This window comes from Phascolarctos cinereus, unplaced genomic scaffold (genome assembly GCF_003287225.1).
Source record: "Phascolarctos cinereus isolate Bilbo 61053 unplaced genomic scaffold, phaCin_HiC Scaffold_726;HRSCAF=1367, whole genome shotgun sequence".
In the NCBI taxonomy this organism is placed as follows: Eukaryota; Metazoa; Chordata; class Mammalia; order Diprotodontia; family Phascolarctidae; genus Phascolarctos; species Phascolarctos cinereus.
In genome coordinates this window covers 425607018-425634766 of record NW_027556098.1, presented here as the reverse complement: position 1 = coordinate 425634766, position 27749 = coordinate 425607018, and the positions used below count along the sequence as shown (strand labels likewise).

The 27749-nt window shown below is 41.9% G+C and overlaps 1 protein-coding gene, 1 long non-coding RNA gene and 2 pseudogenes across 2 annotated transcripts in view; 1 reads left to right on the top strand and 3 right to left on the bottom strand.

The window, feature by feature from the left end:
- Window positions 1-27749, bottom strand: part of LOC110197754 (uncharacterized) — a 420263-nt gene that overhangs the window by 118082 nt on the left and 274432 nt on the right.
- Window positions 1-27749, top strand: part of LOC144454442 (uncharacterized) — a 351830-nt gene that overhangs the window by 164364 nt on the left and 159717 nt on the right. The gene's annotated exons all lie outside the window — the stretch shown is intronic.
- The window catches only part of LOC110197783 (zinc finger protein 69 homolog), an 82623-nt pseudogene that overhangs the window by 13011 nt on the left and 41863 nt on the right, over window positions 1-27749 (bottom strand).
- Window positions 25823-26754, bottom strand: LOC110197780 (dicarboxylate carrier UCP2 pseudogene; annotated as a pseudogene).

Below are 27749 nucleotides of genomic sequence, written 5' to 3'. Positions count from 1 at the left end.
CTGGCCCTGAAGTTAGGAGGACATGAGTTCAAATGTGGACCTCAGACCAAACACTTGACAGTTACTAGCTGTGTGACCCTGGGCAGGTCACTTAATCGCAATTGCCTAAAAAAAGAAAAAAAAAAAGAAAGTTCTGCCTGCCCTGAGGAACCACTTTGGATGCAGAAACCAAAGCTCCTACCTTGCCTCCTTATCTGGCCCCCCAGCTCCTGCCTGGCCTCCTCATCTGGACCCCCACCTCTTGGGCTGCTTTGTTGTCAGATCCCAGTCACTGGCTCCCTGTGTCAGCTCTCCCCTAGGGGATTCCAAGCCTAAGCCCTACCACAGGGTACCAGGAGTCCTCCTCACCTCCTAGTTAGACTTCAGCACACAGCCATCCTGCTTTCCCAGGCTCTGTGTCCACCTGGAGCCCTTCTGTCACTCCAGTGTCCCTGATCTCCATTCCATGAACTGGGTTAGAACATCTCCCTCCCAGCCCCTACCTGTGCTCCCCTTCCCCAGGCCTCCTGCTTTCCCTGCACCCTCTTCTTTCAGAGCCCTCAGGTCACCTGCCAGGGGGCTGAATCCCAGACTGGATTTTGTCTCCCCGTCTCAGGCTGAACCTGGTCATTCCTGTTGGCTCCATCCCAGAGCCATCCCTCCCCATCCCCAACCTTCCCTCCCTCCTAGGTCAAGCAGTCAGTCTGTTGTCTAGATATTGTGTGTGTGTGTGTGTGTGTGTGTGTGTGTGTGTGTGTGTGTGTGTGTGTATGTGTTAGTTGGGGAGAGGGGAGACAGGGAGGGCAGACGACCAGATGTAAAGAACAGCTACAAGTTGTAGCTCTGATTCAGGAGCCATTGAGGCTCTGCCTGGTCTCATCCCATCTGGGATCCCAAACTCCTTCTGCCTCTTGGATCTCTGAAGGAGAATGGAGGAGGTGAAAGGGACAGAAAATAAGTGGGACCGAGTGGAATCATCTCATTTCCAAGTCTGACCCTTCCTGTAGGTTGCACTCTCTCTCTACCATCAGAGAGGATATAGGGAAAGGGCTGAGTTTGGGGAATTATTCAAACAGTTTTCTTTTCCAATGGGGGATGGGAGGGTATTGAAGGACACACAGAGTTCTTGTCAAAGAGGCATCAGGCTCAAAGGCAAAGACACAATGGAGTGACTTACCTTCTCTCCAAAACCCACTTTTGACCATCTTCACAACAACTCTACATGTTAGGTGTTCTTATTATCTTTATTTCACAGTTCAGGAAACCGAGGCAAACAGACCAACCAGGGTCACATAGCTTGTTAATGTCTGAGGCTGGGTTTGAACTCAGATCTTCATGATCTTCTACCATTTCCTAGCTCCCCCAAAGTTGTATTAGTGTGCCCATCTTCCCAACCCCCTCCAACATTGACTGGTGCCTTTTTTGTCAAGTTCGCAGAGTATGAGATGAAGCCTCAGTGTTGTTTTGGTTTACATTTCTCTTACTAGTGGTTTGGAGCATTTTTTGATGTGGTTGGGAATACTTGGCAGTTCTTTTGAGAATTCTTTGTTCATATTTTTTAACCATTTATCTTTTGTGGAATGGCTATTTGTTGTTCTTTTTTAGTTGTTTCAATCATGTCTGTCTCTTCCTAACACACTTTGGGGTTTTCTTGGCAGACGTACTGGAGTGGTTTGCCATTTCCTTCCCTAGCTTATTTTATAAAGAAGGATCTGAGGAAAACAGGCTTAAGTGACTTGCCTAGGGTCACATTGCTAGTAAATGTGAGAGGCTAAATTTGAACTCAGATCCTCCTGATTCCAGGCCTGCTGCTCTATCTAATATGCCATATAACTCCTATTGGCTATTAGTCTTTTTTACATAGTATTTCATATTTTCCCCAGTGTCATATAAAAACATTTTTTATTCCTAAGTTTTGAGTTCCCAAATCCCTACCTGCCTCCTTCCTCTTACCTCTCAATCACAATTGATTTAAAAACATGCAAATTAAAACAACAACACCCACCAAATTGGCTAATATGGCAAAAAGGAAATGATGCATGTTGGAGGGGATGTGGGAAAACTTTATTAAAGCATTACTGCACTGTTGGTGGGGTTATCAACTGATGCAACAATTCTGGAGAACAATTTGGAGCTATACCCAAAGAGTTCTAATACTGTACATAATTTTTCATCCAGCAATACCCCTGCTAGGTCTATAACCCAAGACATCAAAACAAAGTGGAAAATGCCTATTCATACAAAAATATTTATAGCAGCTCTTTTTGTGGTGGCTAAGCATCAGAAATTAAAGGGATGCCCATCAATTGGGAATGGCTTAACAAGCTGTGGTATATGATGGTAATGGAATATTACTGTGCTTTCAGAAATGAAAAGCAAGATGATTTCAGAAAAGTCTGGAATGACTTACATGAACTGATACAAAATGAAGTGAACAGAACCAGGAGAACATTATATACAGTAACAGCAATAATGTTCAATGAAGAAGTATGAATAATTGAGTTATTCTCAGCAATACAATGATCCAAGAAAATCTCAAAGGACTAATGATGAAGCATGCTATCCACCTGGAGAGAAAAAACTGAAGTTGTTTTCATGGAGACTGGAGCATGCTGTTTTTCACTTTCTTTCATTCATTATTTTTCTCTTTTTTTCCCCCAAATCTTCCTTTACAAATGATTAACATGGAAATATTCTGCATGATTGCACATGTATAACTTATATCTGATTGCTTACTGCCTTAGGGAGGTGGGAAGGAAGGAGGGATAGAATTTGGAACTCAAAAATTTAAAAAACATTAAAAAAATTTAAAATGTCAATGGGAGAAAATATATTGTTTAAGATGTAAAAAAAAGCAGAGGTTCTTTGCCATTCAGTATGGCAGCACCTATTGGTTACAACAAATGTAGAAATTTTGAATCCTCTGAATAAGTTCACTTACTTTGATAGTACACTTTCTAGTATGTACACAGAGGTAATGAGGTTGTGAAAAGAAATGACCTTTGAATGAGTTACTGTTTAATTGCTTTGGTTTATTTTTAGTTTGATTGTAGCATTAGGTTCCCTTCTTTGGGAAAAACTAGCCCTCGAAGCAAAGCCAGACTAACAAAGATATTCTCCTAAGTCTAGGTTACCTATAGATTTAGTGAATACACAGATCTGTAAGACTTTCTCATTTAGTCATAGGTAATTTAGAGTAAGAAATATATCTTTGTAGGACTAAAATAATCATGGGATTGTAACACTTGTCAAAGGCTAAATTCCCCTTTCTGGCTGCTGCAGAAAAGAGGTTAACAATACCCTAAGTTCCTCTTTCCAGTCTTGGTGAATTAGCTCCTTTTAATTCTTTCTTCAGCTGGAGGTTAAGACTACATTAAGCAGTGCAATCTTTTTTTTTCCATATGCTTTTGAGTTGAAAATTTTTTCTCCCTTTTTCCCCCGCCCCTACCCTCCCCAAGACGGTGCACAATCTGACATAGGCTTTACATTTACATACCCATTAAACATATTTTCACATTAGTGAAGTTGTAAGTAAAAATTAAAACCAATAGGAGGAACCATCAGAAAGATGAAACAAAACTCAACTGAAGGTAAAAACAAGTGAGAGCGATTCGACTTCCATAGTTCTTTCTTTGGATGTGGACGGCATTTTCCATCCCGAGGCCTCTGGAGATGTCTTAGATCCTTGTAATGCTGAGAAGGGTTCCATTTAACATTCTTAGTCATTGCATAATGTGGCTGCTATTGTATACAAAGTCCTTTTGGTTCAAGCAGTGTAATCTTTGAAGGTTGGGTTTCACTTTCTGGCAGCTGGAGGATGTGACTGCTACCTACAAACCACAATTCCTCTTTTCTAGTCTTTCTTCAAACCATATGCTCCTTTAAAGTGACACTTTTGTTTGGAAAACTTAGCTGCAGAGCAAAGATTTCTGCGGTTTTGTCACTTTGATGGACAGGTTGATAGACACAGGATGAATCTGAATCAAGAAAATCCAAGAGGGATAAGTAGTCAGATGACCTGCCTTGTCCAGTTGAATTTTGTTCAAAACATGAAAATAATTTCTCGGTAATAGTTTCATTAATTATAGCCAGTGGATATTTAATAACATGATGATCATTTAGCTATCCTTTGTAAAGCAAAGCTGAATCATGGGGCTGATGAACACTTATATGACCTTAGATAAGTGGGAGTTGCTAACAGGTATAAATCAATGCTATGAAACTAATGAAATTCCACCTAGAGTAATACGTATAGCATTTATACCTTTGACCCAACTCAGGCTCAACAGACTCCAGCTTTGATTCAAAATGCCACCCCTTCATTGAGCAGAATTGATATTATCAGATGTTGGAATGCAGAAAATAAGAGAACAGTTCCAATCTCCATGATCTGGGAACTCATTCATGCATTCATTATTTGCTAAGTTCTGGGGTGCAAAGCAAGGTGAAACAGCCCCTGCCCTTAAGGAGCTCACATTCTAAAACATTTCATCAGGTAAGTCAACAAACATTTGGTAAGCAGCTGCTTGGTCTAAGCAACTTGTAGGCTCTTGGCATTCCAAGAATGGAAAAAGAAAGGAGAGAATTTGCAAATACATACACACATACACACATATACATACACACACACCCATACACCCATACATACATAGATAACTAAGAGATATAGTGGTTATAGTTCAGAGGAAACCTGAGCTCAAATCTGGACTCTAATACTAGCTAGTTTGCCTCTGTTTTTTTACTGTAAAATTGAGGTAATAGGGCCTACACAGCAGGGTTGTTGGGATCTGATGAGATAATATTTGTAAAGTGATTGTGCCTGGCACAAAATTAAAAATTGTTTGTTTCTTTGTTGCCTACTGTCAACCTGAAAGTTAAAGAGGCAACAAGCTAGGTGATGAGTACATTCATATTGTTTGTTCCCATAAGTTAGCAACATGTATATGGAGCCAGAGCTCTGCCTTAAGCAATTTGAAATAGACAATTTATATTCTTAGAGCAATCCTGACTCAGGATGTCTGTGTCACTCAAAAAAATATATAGCCTCCATATGTTTTTAACATATAGCATGAAAAAGAAAGTTTCTTAGTGGAAGTGGTTGTAAATACAGTAAGAGAAGAGAAGTAACTAAGTGTCCATTGGAATTATAGTCCCAGGATATCTGTGTTTCCCCTACATAACTTATGTCCATAGGATACCAAGATAAGAAAAATCCCACTCTTCCAGACAGTGTCTATTCCCAGGCATCCTGTCCTTAGTGATCACAGACAGGAAGAATGCTGGTCAGCTCCAGCTGGCCCTGTAGTTGCTGACACAGGAAGGGGCATTCTAGGTTCACTGAGAAGAAAGATAAGCATATCTATTATGTTGGGGTGCTGCTTGTGGTTGACTCGTTCAGGCTTTGGACCTTATTGGGGTTCCAATGATCTTAAATGATTATTACTGCATACCAACTATATACAAGATAAATTGCAGGAAATCAAACAGAGAAGGTGGGCCAAGGAAGGAAATAAAGTTCCCAACAAACTCTAGAGCTGAAATAAGTGAGGTTACAGTTTAAATGACATTTAGAGCATTCACAAATAGAATGAGGAGGAGGAGGATGTACATGTAGCCAAGGAGTCAGAGATGATTAGGCTAATTTTTCCCAGCAGCTATGCGGGCCTCATCTAAATCTGCTCAGTAACGGGGGAGCTCTGTCAGATAACAAAATCCTTGCTTTCTTAGCCCTTACTCTGGGTATGTGGTTAGATCTCATCCTTAAATTGGACCCAGCACATTTGCTTCCCTTTTCTGACACCCTTTTCCCTGCCATTAACTACTCACTAGGAACTCTTGGCTAAGTGTTGCCCACAACCAGATAGTACACCGAATGGAGAGGCGTGAAATAACTTATGACATGGGCCAGGCGGAGTAGAATTACTGACTCAGTTTATTCATCTGAGGGCACAGAATATATAGGGAAGATCTAGCCTAACTTCAAAGAGTCCTTCCTGTGAGATACTCCCCAGAACATCTGCTGAGGTTGTAACAATCATGAATTTCCTCCTTATCAGGGTTCCTAGATTGGCTGTTGATTCCAAGGTTTTCCCAGGTGCCTAGGCGCCACCTGCATAGAGGAGTAAATATGTAAACTTAAGGTTCAAAGAGAGAGAAGGGATGTCTCAGAGACCTCTTTATCAGGAAGGAATTTGGGGAGCCATACCACTTAATCCCTGAGCCCTTTGGGGTGAAAGCCTGAGCAGAGGTCAAACTCTGCCTTGGATCTTAAACCCTTATCAGACTCTTAAGATCGGCCCTCAACAGCTAAGTGCCCAAAATTTTGTGTAAAAACAAGCTCTAGTCCCTCTGCAAGTTGCTAGTCCTGCTCCCAGGGCCAGCCTGCTTCTTTGGTTTCAATAAAGCTCCCAATGGTTACAAAGAAGGTCTAAGTGAATTTTCTCACACCTAAACCATCCCTCCCAACTCTAAACCTCAAGGAGGGACAGGTAAGATTCTCTGGCTTCTCATCTAAGGAGTGTGTAAATTTTCACATTCCATGAGGTAGGTTTCAGTCAGGTGAGGTTAATATCAACCAAAAGTTTCAAGAGGAATAAGAAGAAAGTTAAAATTTGCATCCCTGTAGGAAGAGCCCAGTTGGTCAGCAGGTTGTCTCTCATTAAATTGTAAGCTCCCTGAGGGCAGGGACTGGTTTGGTTTGCTGGCTTTGGGAAAGGTCTGGGTGTTTCTTTGTTATTTTTGTTCTTGTTTTTATTTTTTTGGTCTCTCTTTGTATATCTAGCTGCTTGATCTCTGAAACTTTTTTTCCATAAGGACCAACCTTAAACCCAAATGAATCTGACTCTCCCTCCTTTGCCAATAATAGATCTCAGGCCAAGCCCTGATTGGTCACTCTGTGGACCCTGAGGCTCATACTGAATGTAAGTAGCAGTTGTTTCTGTTTTGGCCAGAAACCCTGAGAGTCTTCCCTGCCCAGATTGATTTTTTTTTTTTTTTGCTTTTTGAGGAGGCAGTTGGTGGACCCAGGGTCACACAGCTAGTGTCAACTGTCTAAGGCTGAATTTGAACTCTGGTCCTCCTGGCTGCAAGGCCAAATCTCTGTCCACACTGTGTTGCCACCTAGCTGCCACATTGATTTTTTTTTACTAGACAAAGAGGCCATTCTTTGCCTCTTTTCATATTTAGCCTTAATCACTGAATCAGCATTGACTCAGTCACACTGAGACCTCTTGAAGACCTTAGTTTAAAAAGGCCAAGGTCCCCCACTGCATCCTGAGTCATCTCCAGTCATCCTGTTCTATATCTTCCCACCGAGATGGCTACAGGGGAGAGAGTGAGGCTGGTGACTTTGCACTGCCCTGCCTCACTTAAATCCAATTCATTTGCAAGTCATGGCCTCAGCTAACTGAAGTCAAGGTCCTCTCGGAGAACAAAGGACAAACAACAACAATGACAACATTAAACTGGAGAAGGAAATAAATGGATACAAGGAGAGAAAAGAATAGCAGTGTAAGAAGAGTGGAATTGGTGAAGAAATAGTAAAATTTACAATAATAATAATACATAATATTCACAGAATGCCTACTATGTTCCAAGAAATTTACCAATATGATCTTATGTGATCCTCAGAACCCTGGCAAAGGGTGCTATTATTATCCTCATTTTACAGATAAGGAGACTGAGGCAAATAGAGGAAAGGTGACTTGCCCAGTGTCACACAGGGAGAAAATATCTGAGGCTGGATTTGAACTCAGCTCTTCCTGACTCCGGTCATACTCTTCTCTTCATTGAGCCACCTGGCTGCCTTATGGTGGAAAATAACTTTACACCAGAGTGGATGCTTCAAATAGGGGAGAGGAGAGGATAAGAGACTTTTAAGATAGTATTCCGGAGAGTCATCTGGTAATGGGATGGGTGGAAGAACAGGTGGGCTGAGGAATGCAGATCAGGCCACTCCAGTGATTAATTACTAATGTTGATCCCATTCTCTTCCCCCACCTACTTTATATTTCTAAGGATTGAGCCAGAAGGAAAGAGGAAAGGTCAGAGATACCATGGAGAAAATGTAATTAATTCTCAGAATAACATCTGCATGCAATGAATTCACCTGTAAAAATACAGGAGAGTAGCAGAATATATTAGAAAGCAGAATTCATCATGTTATTTAAAAGAAATGCCCTTGACACAAAGGTTCAGATAGCCTTCAAATGGAGGGATCACGTTCTGTAATACCTTTGGAACTTGGTCCCTAAACACCTTCCACACCTGCCCTTTGACTCCATGATAACCAGTAGACCTGTAAACTAAAGAGTTAAATGGCCCATATACACTACATGAAATTACATGTTTGTTGTTGCTGCAAAGATCTGGAAACTGATGGTGCCTGTACATTGGGAAATGACTGAAGAAATGATGGTCTAAGAATGTAATGGAAAAGTATGGAGCCATCTTGTTTTCCTTCCTTTTGAAAGAGGACCAAAGTGACATCACTACCCCAGAGTCAAGTTTGAGTCTGTGCACCTGTGGCTGATAACATCAATACAAGTTCGGAATGTTCTACCACAGGTTGGGCACAAATAGTCCTGGTGAACCTTTGGGGTGGCTTCTCTAAGTTTGCAGATCTTGTGTTTCTCTTGAGCTACTTCAATTCTGCTTTGCTCCTATAGCACAGCACCTTTTCTGATGGTGGCACGCCATACTGAGAGGTCCTGTGCCAGGGTTTCCTGTGTCACACAATCAATTCCAAAGTTCTGAAGAGAGACCTTGAGAGTGTCCTTGTATCTCTTCTTCTGACCACCATGTGAACTTTTGCCATGATGAGTTCTCCATAAACTAGTCTTTTTGGCAAGCTTACATTTGGCATTCAAACAACATGGCCAGCCCATCAGAGTTGCACTCTCTAAAGCAGGGTTTGAGTGCTTGGCAGTTTAGTTCAAGAAAGGATCTCAGTGTCTGGTATCTTATCCTGCCAGGTGATCTTCATAATCTTCCTATGGCAATTTAAATGGAAGTGATTCAGTTTGCTGGCATGGTACTGGTATACTGTCTAGCTTTCACAGACATACAACAACGAGGTCAACACAACCTCATTGTCAATGTGTACATCGTTGGAAAGTACACTATGAAAGTAAATGAACTTATGCCCGGCATTCAAAACTTTTCCATTTGCTGTAACCAATGGTTCTATGCATATGGATGGTGTGGTGATGGCTGATGGAGCACCTGTGTTTCCTGGGTGTTAAGTGTTAGACCAAAATTAGCACAAGCAGCAGAGTATTGATCCATATTTTGTTACATCTCAGCTTCAGATGCTGCATGGAGTGTTCAATCATATACAAACAGAAAATCATGCCCCTACACCCCCTCCACTTTGGTCTTGGCTTATAGTGTCTTCAAGTAGAAGAATTTACCACCAGTGAGGTAGCTTATCCTAATGCCATGTTCAACCTCATTGAAGTTGTTTGACGATATGGCTGAAAACATCATGCTAAAAAGCATGAGAGTAAGCTCACATCCTTGTTTCACTCCATTGGTGAGTGGGAAAGCTCACAAGTGTCACCCTGCACAAGCGTGTAATCATGAAATTGGCAAACAATACTGATGAACTTGTCTAGGCAATGAAATTTTGACATAATTTTCCATAAGCCCTCGTGACTGACAGTATTGAAGGCCTTAGCCATATCTACAAATGTTGTGTACACACCTCTGTTCTACTCTTGGCATTTCTCCTGGAGTTGTCATTCAACAAGCACCATATCCAGTGTTCCTTGGTCCTTTTTGGAGTCACACTGGCTCTCAGGTAGATGACCATGGTCCAGGTGAAGGATCAGCCTATTAAGTAGAACTCTGGCAAGAATCTTGCCAGCAATGAGTACAAAAGAGGGCCTTCCATCCCTCCCTTCCTTTCCCTCACCCCCATCCCCAGTGATTGTCACAATCTATTTCCTTTAATTTTTTAGAGATGTATAGGTGGTGCAGTGGATAGAGCTCCAGTCTTGATGTCAGGAGGACCTGAGTTCAAATTCGGCCTCAGACACTGTGACCCTGGGAAAGTCAAACGTGAGTGCCTCACCAGAAAACAAAACAATAATAATGAAATAATTTTTTAAAAAGAACAGTATAGCATGAAATGGAGTCAGTCATGGGGCCATAAGGAGTGATGAAAGGCACAGTGTCAGAGAACATAGAGAGAATTGCCTGAACTGATGTAGAGAAAAGGAAGCAGAACCAGAAGAGTTTATACTACAGGGAAACTGATCAGTAAAATGAACAACCCTGACTCCAGAGCAGGAGTTAGGGTTAACTTCCCCTAACCTTCCCTTTCCACTGTATACTTTCCTTTCTGTTCTTTTCAAATCATGAAGACATAATGGACCCACTCCCAGACCTACTAATCCTATCACCCCTGATGATGACAGGTTTCAGAGGCAACAGGTATCAGTTCCCCATATTAGAATGTAACCAGTTCATCCTTAATTTTGTCTTTAATGAATTTTTATTTGTATTTCTTTTTCTTATCTTTCCCTTGACTCTTGTCTTTGAAGTTCAAAGTTTCTCTGCTGCCCTGGTCTTTTCATTAGCCATGGTTTGAAGCCCTCTAGCATTAAAGGGAATTTCCCCCCTTTGTAGTCTTATACTTATTTTTGGTGAGTAAGTTCTAAGTTGTAAGGCAATATCCCTTGTCTTCTAGAATGTTCGAAGTTCTTTGTTTTGTTTTGCTTGTAGGAATCCTGACTGTGGCTTCTCAGTGCTTGAATTATTTCTGGATGCTTACAATATTTGCATAGGATGGTCCTGTGAGTTTTCATTTTGGGTTTTTTTTTTCTGGAGGTGATCTGAGGATTTTCTCTATTTTCACTTTGACCTCACATTCTAAAGAGACATAGACATGTTTTTGAAAAATTTCTTAAAATAGGATGTCTAAGCTCTCATTCTGATCATTTGGAATCAATTGTGAGTTATTGGAGACACTGGCACAGGACCACCCAGCATGCTATGCCCACATCAACAATGGTGCTGTGCTCTGGGAGCAAAGGAGAATTGTAGTAGATGCACAAATTTAGAGACATCTCCACCCCAAATGTCCATATGGACTATTAGGGTCTGACCATTGGTAGAGCCTTCCAAGCTTGTACTGGTCTGAGCAGCCAGAGTGTGACACTCTGAACCTTGACCCCATCATAGTAATATCATTTTGGTCTTCTTCAAGCAGAAAGGATGACAAACAATAGTCTATTGTGCCAGATACTGTGTTAAGTGGTTTACAGGTATGGTCTCATTTGATCCTCATAACAACCTAGGGGGATAAATGCTATTATCATCCTTATTTTACAATTGAGGAAACTGAGGCATGCAGGTGTGAAATGAAGTGCCATGGGTCACACAGCTAGTAAGCAGCTGAGGTCAAATCTGAACTCAGATCTCTGAGACTTCTGGCCTGATGATCCATCTACTGCACCACCTAAGGAATCCAGTGATTCTTAAATTCCTTCTCCTTCATCTGTTTTGCAGGTCAGTGGTTTTTTCTATGAGATCCCTTACATTTTCTTCTTTTTTTCAGTCTATTGATTTTACTTTAATCTCACTCTTTGTCTCCTGGAGTCCTTAGCTTCCTTTTGGCCCATTCTCATTTTCCACAGATCTGTTGCTTGGGGAAGGTTCTGCACCCCATGTACCAAGCCCTCAATTCTCTTTCCAACTCTTTCTTCCATACTCTCATTTCCTTTCCAACTTTCCCCCTCTAGTGTTCCCATATCATTTATAGAAGCATTTTGAACAGTTCACAGTTGTTTGATCTCCTCTAAGAATTCAAGAAAAAATGTCTCAGATGGTGCTGTTGCTGCTTTCTTGGGGTGCCAAGTGGTGTGTTACTTCAGGATCCCAGGGACAGCTTAGACTGGGGACCTGCAAGCTTTCAGTACTACCTACCAAAGCTATCTGAGGCCTCACCCACCACCCTGGCTGAGCTCTGCAAATCCTGACCTGTGTGTTGGGTCTGATCAATCAGGCTATAGGCTTGTCCCTTGCAGAGTTTCAGTAGGTTATTGATGGACTCAGTCACTACAAAGCAGTCAGAAAAGTACTCTGGTTTAAAGGGACAGAACCACAGCAATCCATTTCATCTGGGATTCCTTTCCTGGGTATTCTTCTGCAGACTTCAGACTGGACTGGAAGCAGTACCTGGACCACACTACACTCCTGGGATCAGAACCACAGGGCTGTTGCTGGCTACTGATTTTGTTCCTTGTTTAATCCCCATCCTAGGGCCCAGCACCTGCCCCTCACCATGAAACTACCACCCCTAGCAACAAATTCTCCGTCTTCCTTGTATGTACGATCCTGAAATAGGTAGTAAGCAACAACGCTTGCTGTTGCCACCTATTCCTACACCTTAATCAAGTTGAATTCCCCCAGCGGTGACTCTGGGACCCCTTCTTGGCCTGCTGAACAGCCTTTCTGTGAGCTGAAATGCTCTGCAGGTGTCCATAGAACTCTCTGTCTCCATAGAATGATCTGGAGCAATACCTCAATGTGGTTTCTTGGCTTTCCTGCTCCGTAGGCGGTGTGGGAGTTGTGAGCTTATGCTTCTTTTTCCAGCTGCTCTGCCATCTTCCTCCTTAAAGGTTTAATTTGGTGGCTTTTAAGGACAGCTGGGTGGCCCAGGGGATAGAGTGCTGGGCCTGAAAGCAAGGAGTTCATCTTGCTGAATTTAACTCTGGCCTCAGACACTGCTTACTAGCTGTGTGACCCTGGTCTCTTCACCCTCTTAGCCTCAGTTTCCTCACCTGTAAAATGAGCTGGAGAAGGAAATGAGAAATGACTCCAGTGTCTTTGTGAAGAAAAGTCCAAAAGGGGTCACAAAGAATTGGATATGAATGAAATGACTGAAAAATAGTCAGATCCAGTCTCTATTTTGAGGTCCATGTTTCAACTCCCAGTTGGAGGCTGGGAGTCCAAACCTGATTTCTACCAAAACAGCTTACCAGTTTTCTCTCCAATTCTTTTCAGAAAAGTAAATCCTTCCCTTGACCATTTATGTTCTTTAGTTCATCAAATTCTCGGCAACTGCTTTCCATTATTCTTTCTCATCCAGTTTGTTTGTTTCTTTTTGTTTCTTGGTAGGCAATGGGGTTAAGCGACTTGCCCAGGGTCATATAGCTAGTAAGTGTCAAGTGTCTGTAGCCGGATTTGAACTCAGATCCTCCTGAATCTAGGGCTGGCGTTACATTGCACTGCCTAGCTTCCCCTCTCATCCAGTTTTTACCCCTTCATCTTGTATGAACTGATGTGCACACAAATGAGTGGAACCTCATGAAACATTTACAGTGTGTACTACGCAGACCCAATGACTACATTAATATAAATGGAAATACTGAAGCAAGCAGCCCTCTGAATAACTGTCCAAAAGAGTTGATGTCTCTGGGATCAGATAATGAAAAGTAGTTCCCTCTTCACCAAGAGGCTCTGTGGACTCTCTGACAGGGTGGAAGGTTACCTCTGCTAGCCAATGTTCCCGTGGGATTGGATTCCTGGACCTAATTATTTTTCTCAAGAGAATTCCTGTCCTGTCCTGATCCCCACTCAGTTGGTCAAGAGTTAGTCATCAAGCAGTTATTCTGTGCCAGACATTGTGCTGAGTGCTGGAGATACAGAGGCAGTTGTTGTTTGCCCTTCATTCTCAGAGACGATCATGACTTCAGGGAAGTGATACCATGACATGCAAGTGAGGTGCATTTAAGTGAGGGAAGGCTGTGCAGAGTCACCAGCCTCACTTTCTTCTCCAAAGTCATCTGGGTCCAGTGGCCAGATCTAGATCAGGATGACTGTAGATGGTCCAGGATGTAGCTGGGAACCTACACCTTTTTAAGCTAAGGTCTTTAACAGGTCTAAGTTTGTTTGAGGCAGTACCCTTTCAGTGATTAAGGTTAAATAAGAAAAGAGGCAGAGAATGGCCTTTTTACCTAGTTAAAAACAAAACTCTATCTGGGAGGGGAAGACCGTCAGGGTTTCTTGCCAAAAGAGAAACAGTTTCTATTGGCATTCACCATGAGTCAATCAGGGCCCAAACAGTGACCAAGTAGGGTTTGGCCAGGGCCCTATTGCTCTCCAAGGAAGGAGAGACAGAGTGATTTGATGTTGGGACTGGTCAGAGCACATGAAAATAAGGGCATGGTACCCTTTGTGGACAGAGAGGGAAAGAAATAAACAAAGAAAAAAAGAACAAAAAGAAAAACAAAGAAAGAGAAAAAAAGAAAGACAGCAAGCAAGCTGTGTTGCCCAGACAACTTGTTCCAGCTGAGTCCCCCATGAGGCAGCTCCCTTTCTACTCAAAAGTTGTTCTTTGTCCTTCATTCTCGAAGAGGACCATGACATCTGGGAGGTGACATCATGATATGCACCTGAATTGGATGGAAGTGAGGCAGGGCTGTGCAGAGTCACCAGCCTCACTTTCTTCTCCAGGGCCATCTGGGTCCAGTGTCCAGATATAGATCAGGGCTGCTGAAGATGGCTCATGATGCAGTGGGAGACATTGGCTAGACAAGAAATGAGACAAAGAATGGCCTCTTTTACCTAGTCAAAAAAAAAATCTGGGAAGGGAAGACCTGGCTATTAGCAGGTTGTTGAGAACATGGTGAGATGGTCAGTCAAACCTTTAGGAATATTAACTTTGAGAAGTGTGTGGAGGAATGACTGGAGTGTGGGGAGATTTAAGGCAGCTGGGCCAAGCAGCAGGTTCTTGCAATACCTCAGGTGTGCGGTGATTGGAACCTAAACCAAGCCAGTGGCAGTGTTGGGAGAGAACGGTGTGAATGGGAGAGATGTTACCTAGGTGGAATCACAGGACTTTGCAGCAGATTGAATATGAGGACCAGGAGTGTGAATGTGTGAGAGTCAGTGAGGGGTGCATGAAACCTCATTTGTAAGTCAGCACTATTGGGAGGATGCCTTGGACAGCCTTAGGCAAATAGGAAGACTGGAGGGCTGAGGGAAAAAGGAGGAGTTTAGTTTGGATACAGTAGGAGAACCAGGAGAGGAATGTCACTAAAACTCAGAGAGAGGAAACGGTGATTGTGTCAAAGGCTGCAGAGAAGTCAAAAAAGGATGAGGATGAAGAAATGACCAGTCAATTTAGCAACTTTTGAGAGTTTTGCTAATTTTAGAGGGGAGTCTCCATTGAAGAATGAAACTGGGAGCTAGACTGCAGAGTGTTTCAGAGAAAGTAAAAGGAAGGAGTTGGAGACAGCAGTTGTAAATGGGCATGTCCAGCTGTTTAGTCATGACATGGAAGAAAGAAATTAGAAAATATCTTTTGGATTGAATGGATCAAGTGAGTGTATTTTGAGGATTAGAGAGAAAAGTTATTATTTGTAGCAGTAGGGAAAGAGACATTAGTGTTGAAGAGACTGAAAAGTAGTGAAAACAGGCGATGCTGGAGAGGCATTATACCTAGAAGATGGTGGGATGGAATGGGATGATTTACCCATGGAAAGGAGTTTCCTTTAGGAAGCAGAAGGAGGATGCTTTTATCTGATACTGGTGTCATAAAGGAAAAATGGCACTTGATTTACAGGAGATAAAGATAAGATAGCTCTTGTTAAGTATCCAGTTCTTTCAGTGAAATACAAGGCAAATTTCACTGCTGAGGAGGTGAGTATTGGGTGTAGAGAGTGGGAGCAAGAAATACAGGAGGGCTGGGGAAAAATAAAAAGAAGTGGAAAAGCTGCTGTGGTGAAAGAAACTGGGAGTCAGTCATGTGATTGTTCAGTCATTTCAGTTGTTTCTGATACTTCATGACCCAGTTTGGGTTTTTCTTGGTAAAGATACTGGAGTGGTTTGCCATTTCCTTTTCAGGCTCATTTTGTGCATGAGTTAACTGAGGCCAGCAGGCCTGAGTGAGTTGCCCAGGGTCACACAGGGAGTAACTGTCTGTGGCTGGATTTGAACTTGAGTCTTCCTGACCACTATGCTATCCACTGCATCGTGTAGCTGTCCCAAGAGAGTCAGTTAGGGAGATGTCGAAGGATGGCCTTGCCACAGTGAAATTATGTAGTCTTAATGTGAAGTGGACCCAGAAAGCCTGGGTCTGAGTATCTAAGTAGTCAAGAAGTAGAGTTGACCGTAGGCTATTCTTTACATAAACCTTCCACCTGTGTCCAGCTCTTGGTCTCTGAGGCTCAATCTTTGGCCAATTCTTGGAGAATCATTGAGTAGACAGTCACTCTCAGTTTAGGGTAGTGGCAAGTGGAAACTCCCAGGTTTCCCACAGTATAAGATGCTTCAGGAGCCTAGAAAGAAGTCTCTGTGATCTTCACTGTGGATCTGGTCAGGTTACAACATGGTTAGAACTAGACAAAAAGGCCACTCAATATAGGAGATAAAGTGCAGGAAAAAGGCAGAAACAGGGCTGAAACCAGAACCTGGATTTGGTAACTACAACAGAAGCAGAATACAGGGAGTGAGGTCGAGCCTGGGGCCTCCTGTCTGGGCCCAGTCATTATTCAGTAAGAGTCCATGAATACCTCCTGTTTTCTAGGCACCTCATTGAGCTTTAGGAAGGGAAAAGCCAGTCCCTGCTGAAAAGGAGTTGCCAACATGGCCTACAAACATGGAGGTGGTTGAAAACAAGCAACAAGTCAGGACCCTGGCTCTTAGCTGATCCAGGGAAAAGAGACAGTTTGGGAATGGAGAGATATGTAGTTCAGTGGGATATGAGGGATCTCAAGCAGTGATGCTAGTAACAGTTTAAGGAGGAGAGTCAAATTGGGGAGGAAAGAGTCAAAGTCAAAACAACAATGAGAAAAATTTCAGGCACGCCTCAGAGACATTGTGGGTTCTGTTCTAGAGCACCACAGTAAAGTGAATACTGCAATCAATTAAGTCACATGAATTTTTTAGTGTCTCAGTGTATATAAAAGTTATGTTTACTGTATACTCTTGTCTATTATGGTAGCAGTACTGGTGTCTAAAATGTATATACTGGAGGTTCTAGGTGGCACAGTGGATAGAGCACTGGCCCTGAAGTTAGGAGGACCTGAGTTCAAATCTGGCCTGAGGCCAAACACTTGACACTTACTAGCTGTGTGACTTTGTGCAAGTCACTTAACACCAGTTGCCAAAAAATAATAATAATGAAAATGTATATACTGAAACTTAAAAATATTTCATTGCAAATAAAAGCTATCTCTCATCTGAGCCTTCAGTGAATTCTAATCTTGTTACTGATGGTGGCTCTAGACAAATGTTGATGGCTGCTGACTGACCAGGGTGAGGGTTGCTCAAAGTTGGCAGTGGCTGTAGCAATTTCTTAAAATCAGTCTACAATGAAGTTTGCCACAGTGATTGAGTCTTCTTTTCACTTAAACTTATAGCTCCATTGTGGGGTTATTAATTGGCCTAATTTGAATACTGTTCTGTCTCAGGGAATAGGAAGACCTGAAGAGAGGCAGAGAATAAGTCAACATACAATAATAAAAGAACTTTTCTGAACAATAACAAAAAAACCAAAAACATAAGAAAGTGCAATAGAAAATGGCCATCTAGTACCATGGACAGAGCATACACACTTTCAGGTTTAAAGTTCTAGCCTCAGCTGCACAGATGTTAGGCAAGTCACCCAGCCATTCTGAGCCATGGCCTGAGTTGTAAGTGTAATGATAATGTTGGGCCTGCCAGTGTCACAGGGTTTTGTGAGGATCCAATATGATTCTGTGTGAATGAAGCATCCCTCAGATGTGAACTAATGGCATTCTCAAATGACTGATTCTGTCCATTGAACTTTACAGACTTTTCTCTTAGACTGGGGCGGTAGGATGTAGATCCAGCTTTCTCAGTCATTTACTTTCTGACAATGCAGGGAAGGGATTATAATTATATATTTGTCTACATGTGTCTTTCTGTGTGTCTTACTGTTTCTTACACAAGGAGAGATTACACCTGAAATGAAAGAGACTACTGCAAAGCTAAGCATTTCTGTGAAAGAAACTCAGGAGGAAAGTTTCATGAGGGATGGTCCTTGTGACTTCACTTGGAGACAAATCTGTGCTGCATTTCACCGAATTCGCAGAGGAGAAATAAGTTATGATTATCTTCACTGTGGGAAAGTGCTGAGTCAACAGTCATCCCTCATTTTCCATCAAAATATTAATCCTGGTGTGAAACTACATGAGTGTCATGAATGTGGTAAATCTTTTTGTGAACACTCAACCTTCATTACACATGGGAGAAATCACATTGGCAGAAAACCTTATGAATGTAATCAGTGTGGAAAGGCTTTCAAATGCAGGACCAATCTTTCTGTGCATCAGAGCTGCATGTTTATATCCTTTATATCAGAATTATATCAGTTTATATCAAAATTACCCTGTTCTACTGTCTGAATGCAATCAGTCTATAGGGTCAAACAGATAAATGAAGTGGTTTTTATATTGTGAACCTTGAACCCAATGAACCTCAAATTGAAACATCCTGTTCTAAAAAAGAGACAACCAAATTGGGGTACGCATGTCTTCTGGTTAATTCCTCTCAAACTAGCTTGACATGTGTTGTATGGGAGTTTAGTCCAAACTGACTTGGTTTAGGATTTTGGGGTGTAGCATTATATACTCTTTCAACTTCCTATCAACCTGTTATCCTTCCAGACCATTCCTAGCCTCCTTCTATCTAGGTAGGAGGATTTGTCTCCACTGGAGCCTGAGAAGGATAAAACCAATTCAGATTTGGGTAGGGCTTGACCAAGACAAGACAATCACATTATCATTGAGGGCCTTGTGAAGAACTTTGAAGCAGAAGGCTTGCAGGGTGGAGCTCTGAGTCTCCAAGATATAGATTACCAAGAAGAATCATTTTCTACAATATCTAAGATAATCAACTGAATTGATGTTATCTGACTGGCAATTTTGTTTCATGTATTAACATTGTAACAGTGTTCATGTTGTTATTATGTTTCAGATTTTTCTCAATTGCAGATTTGGGGAAAACCAATGTATAAATCATGCTCTTAATTTGAAACAATGATTTCTAGAGGGGCATGCAATTGTACCCTTAGAAAAGAAGTGTGAACCAGCCAGGGGATTCCCCAAACCATTTTGGGACCCCCTCACCCGAAAAAGGTCTAAATCCTACATTGGCCAAACAGGACAAAGACATTTTATCCCACTCTGCGCTTCTCCTACCATAATGCTTTGCGTGCTCTGGCATAACAGACATGCTTTGCTCTGCTTTCTGAGTGAACCCAACATGCCCTTTCTTGTGTGTGTCAGCAACTACAAGGCTCAGATGAAGCTGATCAGGGTCATTCTTCTGTTTATGAATGCCAAGGACAAGGTGCCTTGAACTGGACACTATCTTGTGTAAGGGGACTTTTGTTATTGTTATGTTATCCAGCATAGGGGGAAGTAGGAGAAGAGAATGGGAAAAGGGGATATCACGGATGTCAGATACAGAAAAGCAAGGAGAATAGGAAAGGGGAGGGGGTGCTTTGTGGAAGCACACAGGTAAGTCCAGAGAGGGGCTTCACTGCATCATTTTCTTGGGTCACTCTTCTGGCTGGCCACATCCTGCATCTTCTCTCACATCTCTCAGCCTGCAGCCTGCTTGCTCCATCTGCCTCAAGCACTCCTCTCTACCTCATTGTTATGTTGCATAGTGTTGTGTTGTGTTATGTTAATGAAGATATCTTGGAACTATAATTTCTATCACCATTTTGACGTTTATCTTATTGTACTTACAATCTATCTTACTAAGAAATTCCTTTCTCCCATTATGGCCAAACTCATACATAGACTACAATGATGGTTGGCAGAGGCATCCTGAGTTGGGACTGCTCTAAGTGTATAAAGGGTCTCCTCCAGCTTCCTTACCTCAGTGTTCAGAATTATTTTGTGACTCCCGTGCATGCACGACTCTCTGGTGTAATAAGAATAAATGAATAAGCACGTTATAATGCAGTACAGCCTAGTTCTGTTTGTTCCTGCTCAAATCTGTTGTAAAGGGAACCCCAGTCTGCTCTCGAACACACCTTTGGTAAGGAGTGTTAACCTTTACTGAGTCTGTTCTAAGAAAGACAAACAGAGGTAGGCTGCGTATGCATGTTTAGTTCTCTCAAGAGGGCGGGTGTGCATGGGTCCATACAGGGGAGCTCACTAGAAAATATACTCAAAGACAGACTAAATGGAGGACACTTGATGTTCTCAGAGCAGTCCCCCTCCCCTGCTGACTCAGGATGCCCATGTTCTTCCTTAGCCAAAATTATAGATTCCATAAAACAAACATGATCTTCCATTATATTCTTAGACTATCATTTCTTCCATCAACTCCCAGTATACAGGCACCATCTTTCCAGATCTTTGCAGCAACAACAAACATCCAGAATAATTTCATCTTGTATATATGGGTCATTTAACTCTTTAGTTTATAGGTCTAGTGGTTGTTATGGGGTCAAAGGGCACACAGGGGAATGAATTTAGGGGCCACGTTCCAAAAGGTGAAATAATTATATTTTCTCCACGATATGCTCTGATTTTTCCTACTTGCTCCTGCCCCAACACAAAGTAGGTGGGGAACAGAGTGAGATCAACACTAGTAATTGGTCATTGGAGTGTCCTGATCCCCATTCCTCAGCCCACCTATTCTTCTATCCATATTGTTCCCAGATGACTCGCTGGAACACTGTCTGAAAAGTCTGTTATCCTCCTCTCTCCTCTATTTGAAGCATCCACTCTGGTGCAAAGTTATCTTCCACCATGAGGCAGCCGGGTGGCACAATGCACTATGTCTGGAGTCAGAAAGAGTTGAGTTGAAATCCAGGCACAGACACTTTCTGCCTGGGTGACAGTAGGCAAGTCACAATTCCTCTATTTGCCTCAGTTTCTTTATCTGTAAAATGAAGATAATAACATCGTTTCCCAGGGTTCTGAAGATCAAATAAGATAATATTTGTAAATTACTTGGAATGTAGTAGGTACTCTATGAATATTAGCTATTATTATTTTAAATTTTACTATTTCTTCAACAATTGTAGTATCCTTATACTGCTATTCTTTTATGTCCTTGTATTCACATTTTTTCCTTCTTGAGTTTGATGTTATCAGTATTGCTTTTTCTGTTTTTTTTTTATTAATTTATTTTGATATATCAACATTCACTTCCATAAGCTTTTAGTTTAAAATTTTTCTACCCCCTCCCTCTCCAATTCAGTAGACAGTGTGACATAGGCTCTACATATACATTTCTATTAAATATATTTTTGCATTAGTGATGTTATAAGGAAGAATTAGAACCAATAGGACGAACCACAAGAAAGAAGAAACAAAGCAAAACAGAAGGAAAAAAAAAACGGCAAATACTATGCTTCAATCTGCATTCAAACTCCATAGTTCTTTCTTTGGATGTGGATAGCATTTTCCATCATGAGATTTTTGGAGATGTCTTAGATCCTTGCATTGCTGTGAAAAGGTAAGTCTATCATATTAGTCATCACACAACGTGGCTGTTACTGCGTACAATGTTCTCCTGGTTCTGCTTACTTCACTCAGCCTTAGACCACAAAAGTCTTTCTAGGTTTTTCTGAAGTCTGTCTGCTCATCATTTCTTATAGCATAATAGTATTCCATTAATTCATATACCACAACTTGTTCAGACATTTCCTAATTGATGGGCATCCTCTGAATTTCCAATTCTTTGCCACCACAAAAAGAGCTGCTATAAATATTTTTATACATGTGGGTCCTTTTTCCATTTGTATGATCTCTTTGGGATACAGCCCTAGAAGTGCTATTGCTGGGTTAAAGGGTATGCACATTTTTATAGCCTTTTGGGCATAGTTCCAAATTGCTCTCCAAAATAGTTGGATCAGTTCACAACTCCACCAACAATGCATTAGTGTTCCAATTTTCCCACGTCTTCTGCAACATTCATCATTTTCTGTTTTGTCACATTGGCCAATCTGATAGGTGTGATGTGGTACCTCAGAGTTGTTTTGATTTGCACTTCTCTAATCAATAACGATTGAGAGCATTTTTTTGGTATGAGTAGATGGCTTAAATTTCTTCATCTGAGAACTGCCTATTCATATCCTTTGACCATTTATCAATTGGGGAATGATTTGTATTCTTATAAATTTGACTTAATTTTCTATATTTTAGAAATGAGACCCTTATCAGACTGGTTGTAAAAATTCTTTCCCACTCTTGTACTTCCCCTGTAATCTTGGTTGCATTGGCTTTGTTTGTGCAAAAACTTTTCAATTTAATTTAATCAAAGGTATCCATTTTACACTTCATAATGTTCTCTATCTCCTGTTTGGTCACTAATTCTTCTGTTCTCCATATACCTGACATACAAATTATTCCTTGCTCTCCCAGTTTGCTTAGAGTATCAGCCTTTACATCTAAATCACGAACCCATTTTGACTTCATTTTGGTATGTGGTGTGAGATTTTGATCTATGCCTAGTTTCTGCCATACTCCTTTCCAGTTTTTCCATCAGTTTTTGTCAAATAGTGAGTTCTTACCCCATAAGCTGGTGTCTTTGGGTGTTGTTTTTGTCCTTGTTCTCCAAGAGGACCATGCCTTCAGGAAGCTGATGGTAGGACTTGGAAGTGAATTGGATTTAAGTGAGTCAGGGCAGTGCAAAGTCAGCAGCCTCATTCTCTCCCCTGAAGCCTTCTGGATTCAGTGGGAAGATGTAGATCAGGGAAAACTGGAGATGGCCTAGGATGCAGTGAGGGACCTTGGCCTTTTTCAAGCTAAGGTCTTTAACAGTCTCAGTTGAACTGAAGAAATGCTGATTGAGTGATTAAGGCTAAATAAGAAAAGAGCAGAGAATGGCCTTTTTACCTAGTCAAAAAAAAAAATCAATTTGGGAGGGGAAGACCCTTATTGTTTCTGGCCAAAACAGAAACAATTGCTATTTACATTCACTGTGAGCCAATCAGGACTAGGCCTGGGACCTATTGTTTGTTGAAAGAGGGAAAGTCAGATTGATTTGGGGTTAAGGGTGGTCCTTAAGGAAAAAAGTTTTAGAGATAAAATAGCTGGAATAGAAAGAGAGGCAAAAAAACAAAACAAAAAACCCTACCAAAACCAGACTCCCACCACCTAGCAAACCAAACCAGTCCCTGCCTCAAGGAGCTTAGAGTTTAATGAGAAACAACATACTAACACACTTGGGCTCTTTCTACTGTTATGCAGATTTTAAATTTCCTTTTATTCCTCTCTAAACTTTTACTCAATATTAACCTCACCTGACTGAAACCAGCCACATGGAATGTGAAAATTTACTCAGAGCCTGAAGCATTCTTTAGATAAGAAGCCAGAGGGAAGAATCTCACCTGTCCCAGACTCCTTGGCTACATGTACAACCTCCTCCTCAGGCTATCTGTGAATTCTCTGAATGTCATTTAATCTGTAACCTGTCTTCCTTTACCTGTAGAGTTTCTTGGGGACTTGGTTTCCTCAGAGGATTTATGCAGTATGACTCTGATTAATGGAGTTTGTTCAACTTTTATGACATTGAAGGAACCATGGGATTAACTTTTTTGGCCTAAGAAGACCCTGTAAAATTAGAGCAATGAACTGAATGATTTCTCTGTCCCTGATGCAGTTCTGCCTATAAGAAGCCTTTTCAGAATCCTCAGGACTGTTTAGGTTTTCTCTGAGGCCTGAACCTATGCTAGAGCATTATACTAAAGCCTAAGTTTTTCCCTCCATCATTTCTGCCTTGTGGGCAATAGGTCTCTGGCAGCAGTTACCCACCACGTGAACTCAGAGAAGACCTATTTCTCTCCAGACACTAGTTCTCCAGATGTCACTCACCTCAGTCCTTTCCATGTACTCAGGATGCAGTAACATAGGCCTCCTTGTTTGTCACATGTGAGTCTCCTTCTGACTGCATTTTCTTTTCATAGTATTCATATTTAGTATTTTATTTTTCCCCAGTTACCTGTAAAAACAATTTTAACATACATTTAAAAAACTTCCTGAATTCTCTCCCTTCCTCCCTCCTCACCCCTCCTCATTGAGAAGGCAAGCAATTCAATATAGATTATACATGTAGAGTTATGCAAAGACTTCCATAATAGTTACATTGTGAAAGACTAACTGTATTTCCCTCCATCTTATATCACTTCCCTCATTCTATTTTCTTTCTTCTTTTACCTTGTCCGTTCTCAAAAGTGTTTTGCTTCTGACTACCCTCTCCCAATCTGCCCTCCCTTCTATCACCACTACCCCTTTCCCCTCTACTTTCCTATAGGGTAAGTTAGATATCTATAGCCAATTGAATGTGTATGTTATACTCACTTTGAGCCAATTCTGATGAGTGAAGTTCCTCTTACCTCCTCCCTTTCCCTCTACAGTATAAAAGCTTTTTCTTGCCTCTTTTATGTGAGATAATTTACCCCATTCTACCTCTGCCTTTCTCTTTCTCACAGTACATTCCTCTTTCTCACCCCTTAATTTTGTTTGTTTGATATCATCCCTTCATGTGCAACTCACACCTCTGCCCACTATCTATACATACTCCCTCTAACTACCCTAATAATGAGAAAGCTCTTATTAGTTACAAATTTTTCCATGTAGGATTGTAAACAATTTAACTTCAGTAGGTCCCTTATGATTACTCTTTCTTGTTTACCTCTTCGTATTTCTTGAGTGTTGTATTTAAAAGTCAAATTTTCTATTCAGGGCTGGTCTTTTCTCAAAAATGCATGAAATTCCTGCATCTCGTTGAATATCCTTCTTTTACCCTCATGGATTGTACTCAGTTTTGCCGGGTAGGTGATTCTTGATTGCAATCTTAGCTCCTTTGTTCTCCAATATCATATCCCAAGCCCTCCAGTCCTTTAAGGTAGAAGCTGTTAAATCTTGTGTTGTCTTGATTGTGTCTTCACAATACTTGAATTGTTTCTTACTGGATCCTTTCAATATTTTCTCCTTGACCTGGGAATTCTGCAATTTGGCTATAAGATTGGTATTAGTTCTCATTTGGGGATCTCTTTCAGGAGGTGATTTGTGGATTCTTTTGGTTTTTATTTTATCCTCTTGTTCTAGAATGTCAGGGCAGTTTTCCTTCATAATTTCTTGAAAGATGATCTCTATGCTTTTCTGTTTTTAAATCACGTCTTTCAAGTAGTCTAATAGTTTTAAAGTTATCTCTCCTGGATCTATTTTTGAGGTCCACATTGTCTTCTACTTTTTTCCTTCTTTTGGTTTATTTTATGATTTCTTGATTTCTCATAAATTCATTAGTTTCCATTTGCTCCATTCTAATTTTTAAGGAAATATTTTCTTCTGTGATCCTTTTCGACCTCCTTTTTCATCTGGCTAATTCTGCTTTTTAAAGCATTCTTCTCCTCATTGCCTTTTTGGACCTCTTTTGCCATTTGATCTAGTCTATTTTTAAAGTGTTTTTTCTTCACTATTTTTTGGGGTCTCCTTTACCAAGCCGTTGATTCATTTTTTCATGATTCTCTCCCATCACTCATTTATCTTCCTACTTTTACCTCTATCTCTCTTCCTTGATTTTAAAAATCCTTTTTGAGCTTTTCCATGGCTTGAGACTAATTCATATTTTTCCTTCTTTTTGAGGGGGCAGGGGGTTCTGGTCTGGCTTTATTAGGACTAAGGAGCTTAAGGATTGAGTGAAGATGCAATGCAATGACAGGAGAAGTGGGCTGGAGAAGGTTTAAATGGTGCTAACTCTAAGGTGGGGGGAGTTTGTAGGAGGCTCCTTCAAAGCTAAGGCAGGGGAGGAGAGGAATAGGGGGGAAATGGGGGATGAGAGACAGGATGGGGTCTGGACTCAAAGGGGAGGGGTATAAGGCAGAAAGCTAGCAGGAGGGAGCTCAGAAAGGAACTTCCCAGGAAGTGTGAGTGGTCATCAGGCCCCATTTCAATTGCTCATAGGAGACAAACATCGCTACATCAGAAGCCCAAGGAGAGGAAGGCATGAACCCTTCATAGAAGGCTTGCGGTCCCCCCCTTCCAAAGCATAGTGAGGGCACAGTGGCCAGCACTGGCATACTGGCGCATGGCAGAGTTCATGTATCTCATCTTCACCACCTGCATGGCAAAGCAATGAAGGTGGTGCAGAAGCCAGCCCCAAAGGCTGATGGGAAGTAGCATGGAAGGTCACCAGTCATGACTTGGGCCTTCAGGAGGGCATCTTAGATGAGATCCTAGGTCACCATCTCAGCACACTTGACAATAACATTGTGAGCAATATTGGGTAAAGTTCCTTTCCATAAACCCAGAATTCCCTCCGCTCAGGTGACAGCTTCATAGGCATCCATTGTGCCCTGGTATCTCTGGCTGCTGCCTGCATGAGCCTAGGCCTGGAAATGTGCCTTCACCATATCTGTGGGTTGGGCTGCGCCCACTGCCAGTGCCCCTGTGATGCAGCCTGCCAGGAGGCAGCTCCCAATGCCTGCATGCTCAGATCCCTTGGTGTAGAACTGCTTGACAGAGACATAGAGACCAATGAGGACAGAGACAAAACTCATTTGGCTCTGCAACTCAGCCATCAGCCCATTGTACAGTTTGCCGGGGCCAGGGCCCTCAGTCTTCACCATGGTGAGAATGTTCTCTCTGATACCCCATACTGGGCAGTGGCAGAGGAAGCTCAGATGGCTCCCTAGCTCTCTCCCCACATCTGCAGCCAGACTTTGGCTGTGTTCAGGGCAAAGGTGATGAGGTTAGTGATGCAGGCAGTGGTGCCAGCCCCAAGGAACTTTATGGTGGCTGTTGCTGGCACATCTGTAGGCTTAAATCCAAACATGGTGCAATGCTGGCTTTCTGCTACTGCCCAGGAGGCAAAGGGAACATGGAAAGATTGAACACAATGAGACAGAGGAACTCTGCTGCATTATTGATCTGGAGATCTCACCGTGATGACACCTGGATCAAGCTTCTCTAAAGGCCTCTTGCTCTTCAAAGTTGCTCACAACAACCATGACCCACTTCCCTTGATTTTCCTTAGAAAGTTGTTGGGAAACTGAACACATAATGATGATAATATGTGCATATCTTCTTTGACATCAAAGTAAGTTTCTGTAGTCAGGATTTCCCCCCCCCCATTAATTGTTCATTTTCCCAGCCTATTTCTTGACTTTTTACCTCTTTAAGGTGTGGCTTTCCTTCCAGTGTGGAGGGTGTAGTGTCCAAAGTTTCAGGGCTTTTGTGCAGCTATTTTCAAAGATATTTCTAGGGACCTGTGAATTTTGAGTTCTTTCAACGTGGCATGATCTAAGGGGAGGTGTTTACTACTCGCCTGGCCTATATTCTGGTCTGTGAGTGACCACAAGCACTCTTCTGTCTTGGAACTGTGAGGTGGGTGTCCTCCACACTGTAGCTTCAAGCTCTGCTATGCGAGTGCTCCTCCTCACCCTAGGACTCCAATCCAGAAGCAAGTGTGGGCAAAGCAACAGAGTCCTGCCCCAGTGCTAGCAAAGAGACCCCGTCATGTCCTTCTGACCAGTTATTCCATCCCCTTACTGTCTATAGACTGAGAACTCAAGAAGTAGCCACTGTCACTGCCCCTGCTGATTGAGTCCCTCCCAACACCTGCTCCTAGATTGCTGTAGCCAGGGCTGTGCTGCACTATGCTGACCCAGATGTGACAGACCTTTCCTGCTGACCTTCTAAGTTGTCTTTGGCATCTGTGGGCTGAGAGGTCTGGAAACATCTAATTCAGTCACCCTGAGGCCTGCTCCAGGATTGCTGGGGCCTGACTTGTGTGACTCTCTCAGTCTGGTGAAACAGACCTTTCCTGTT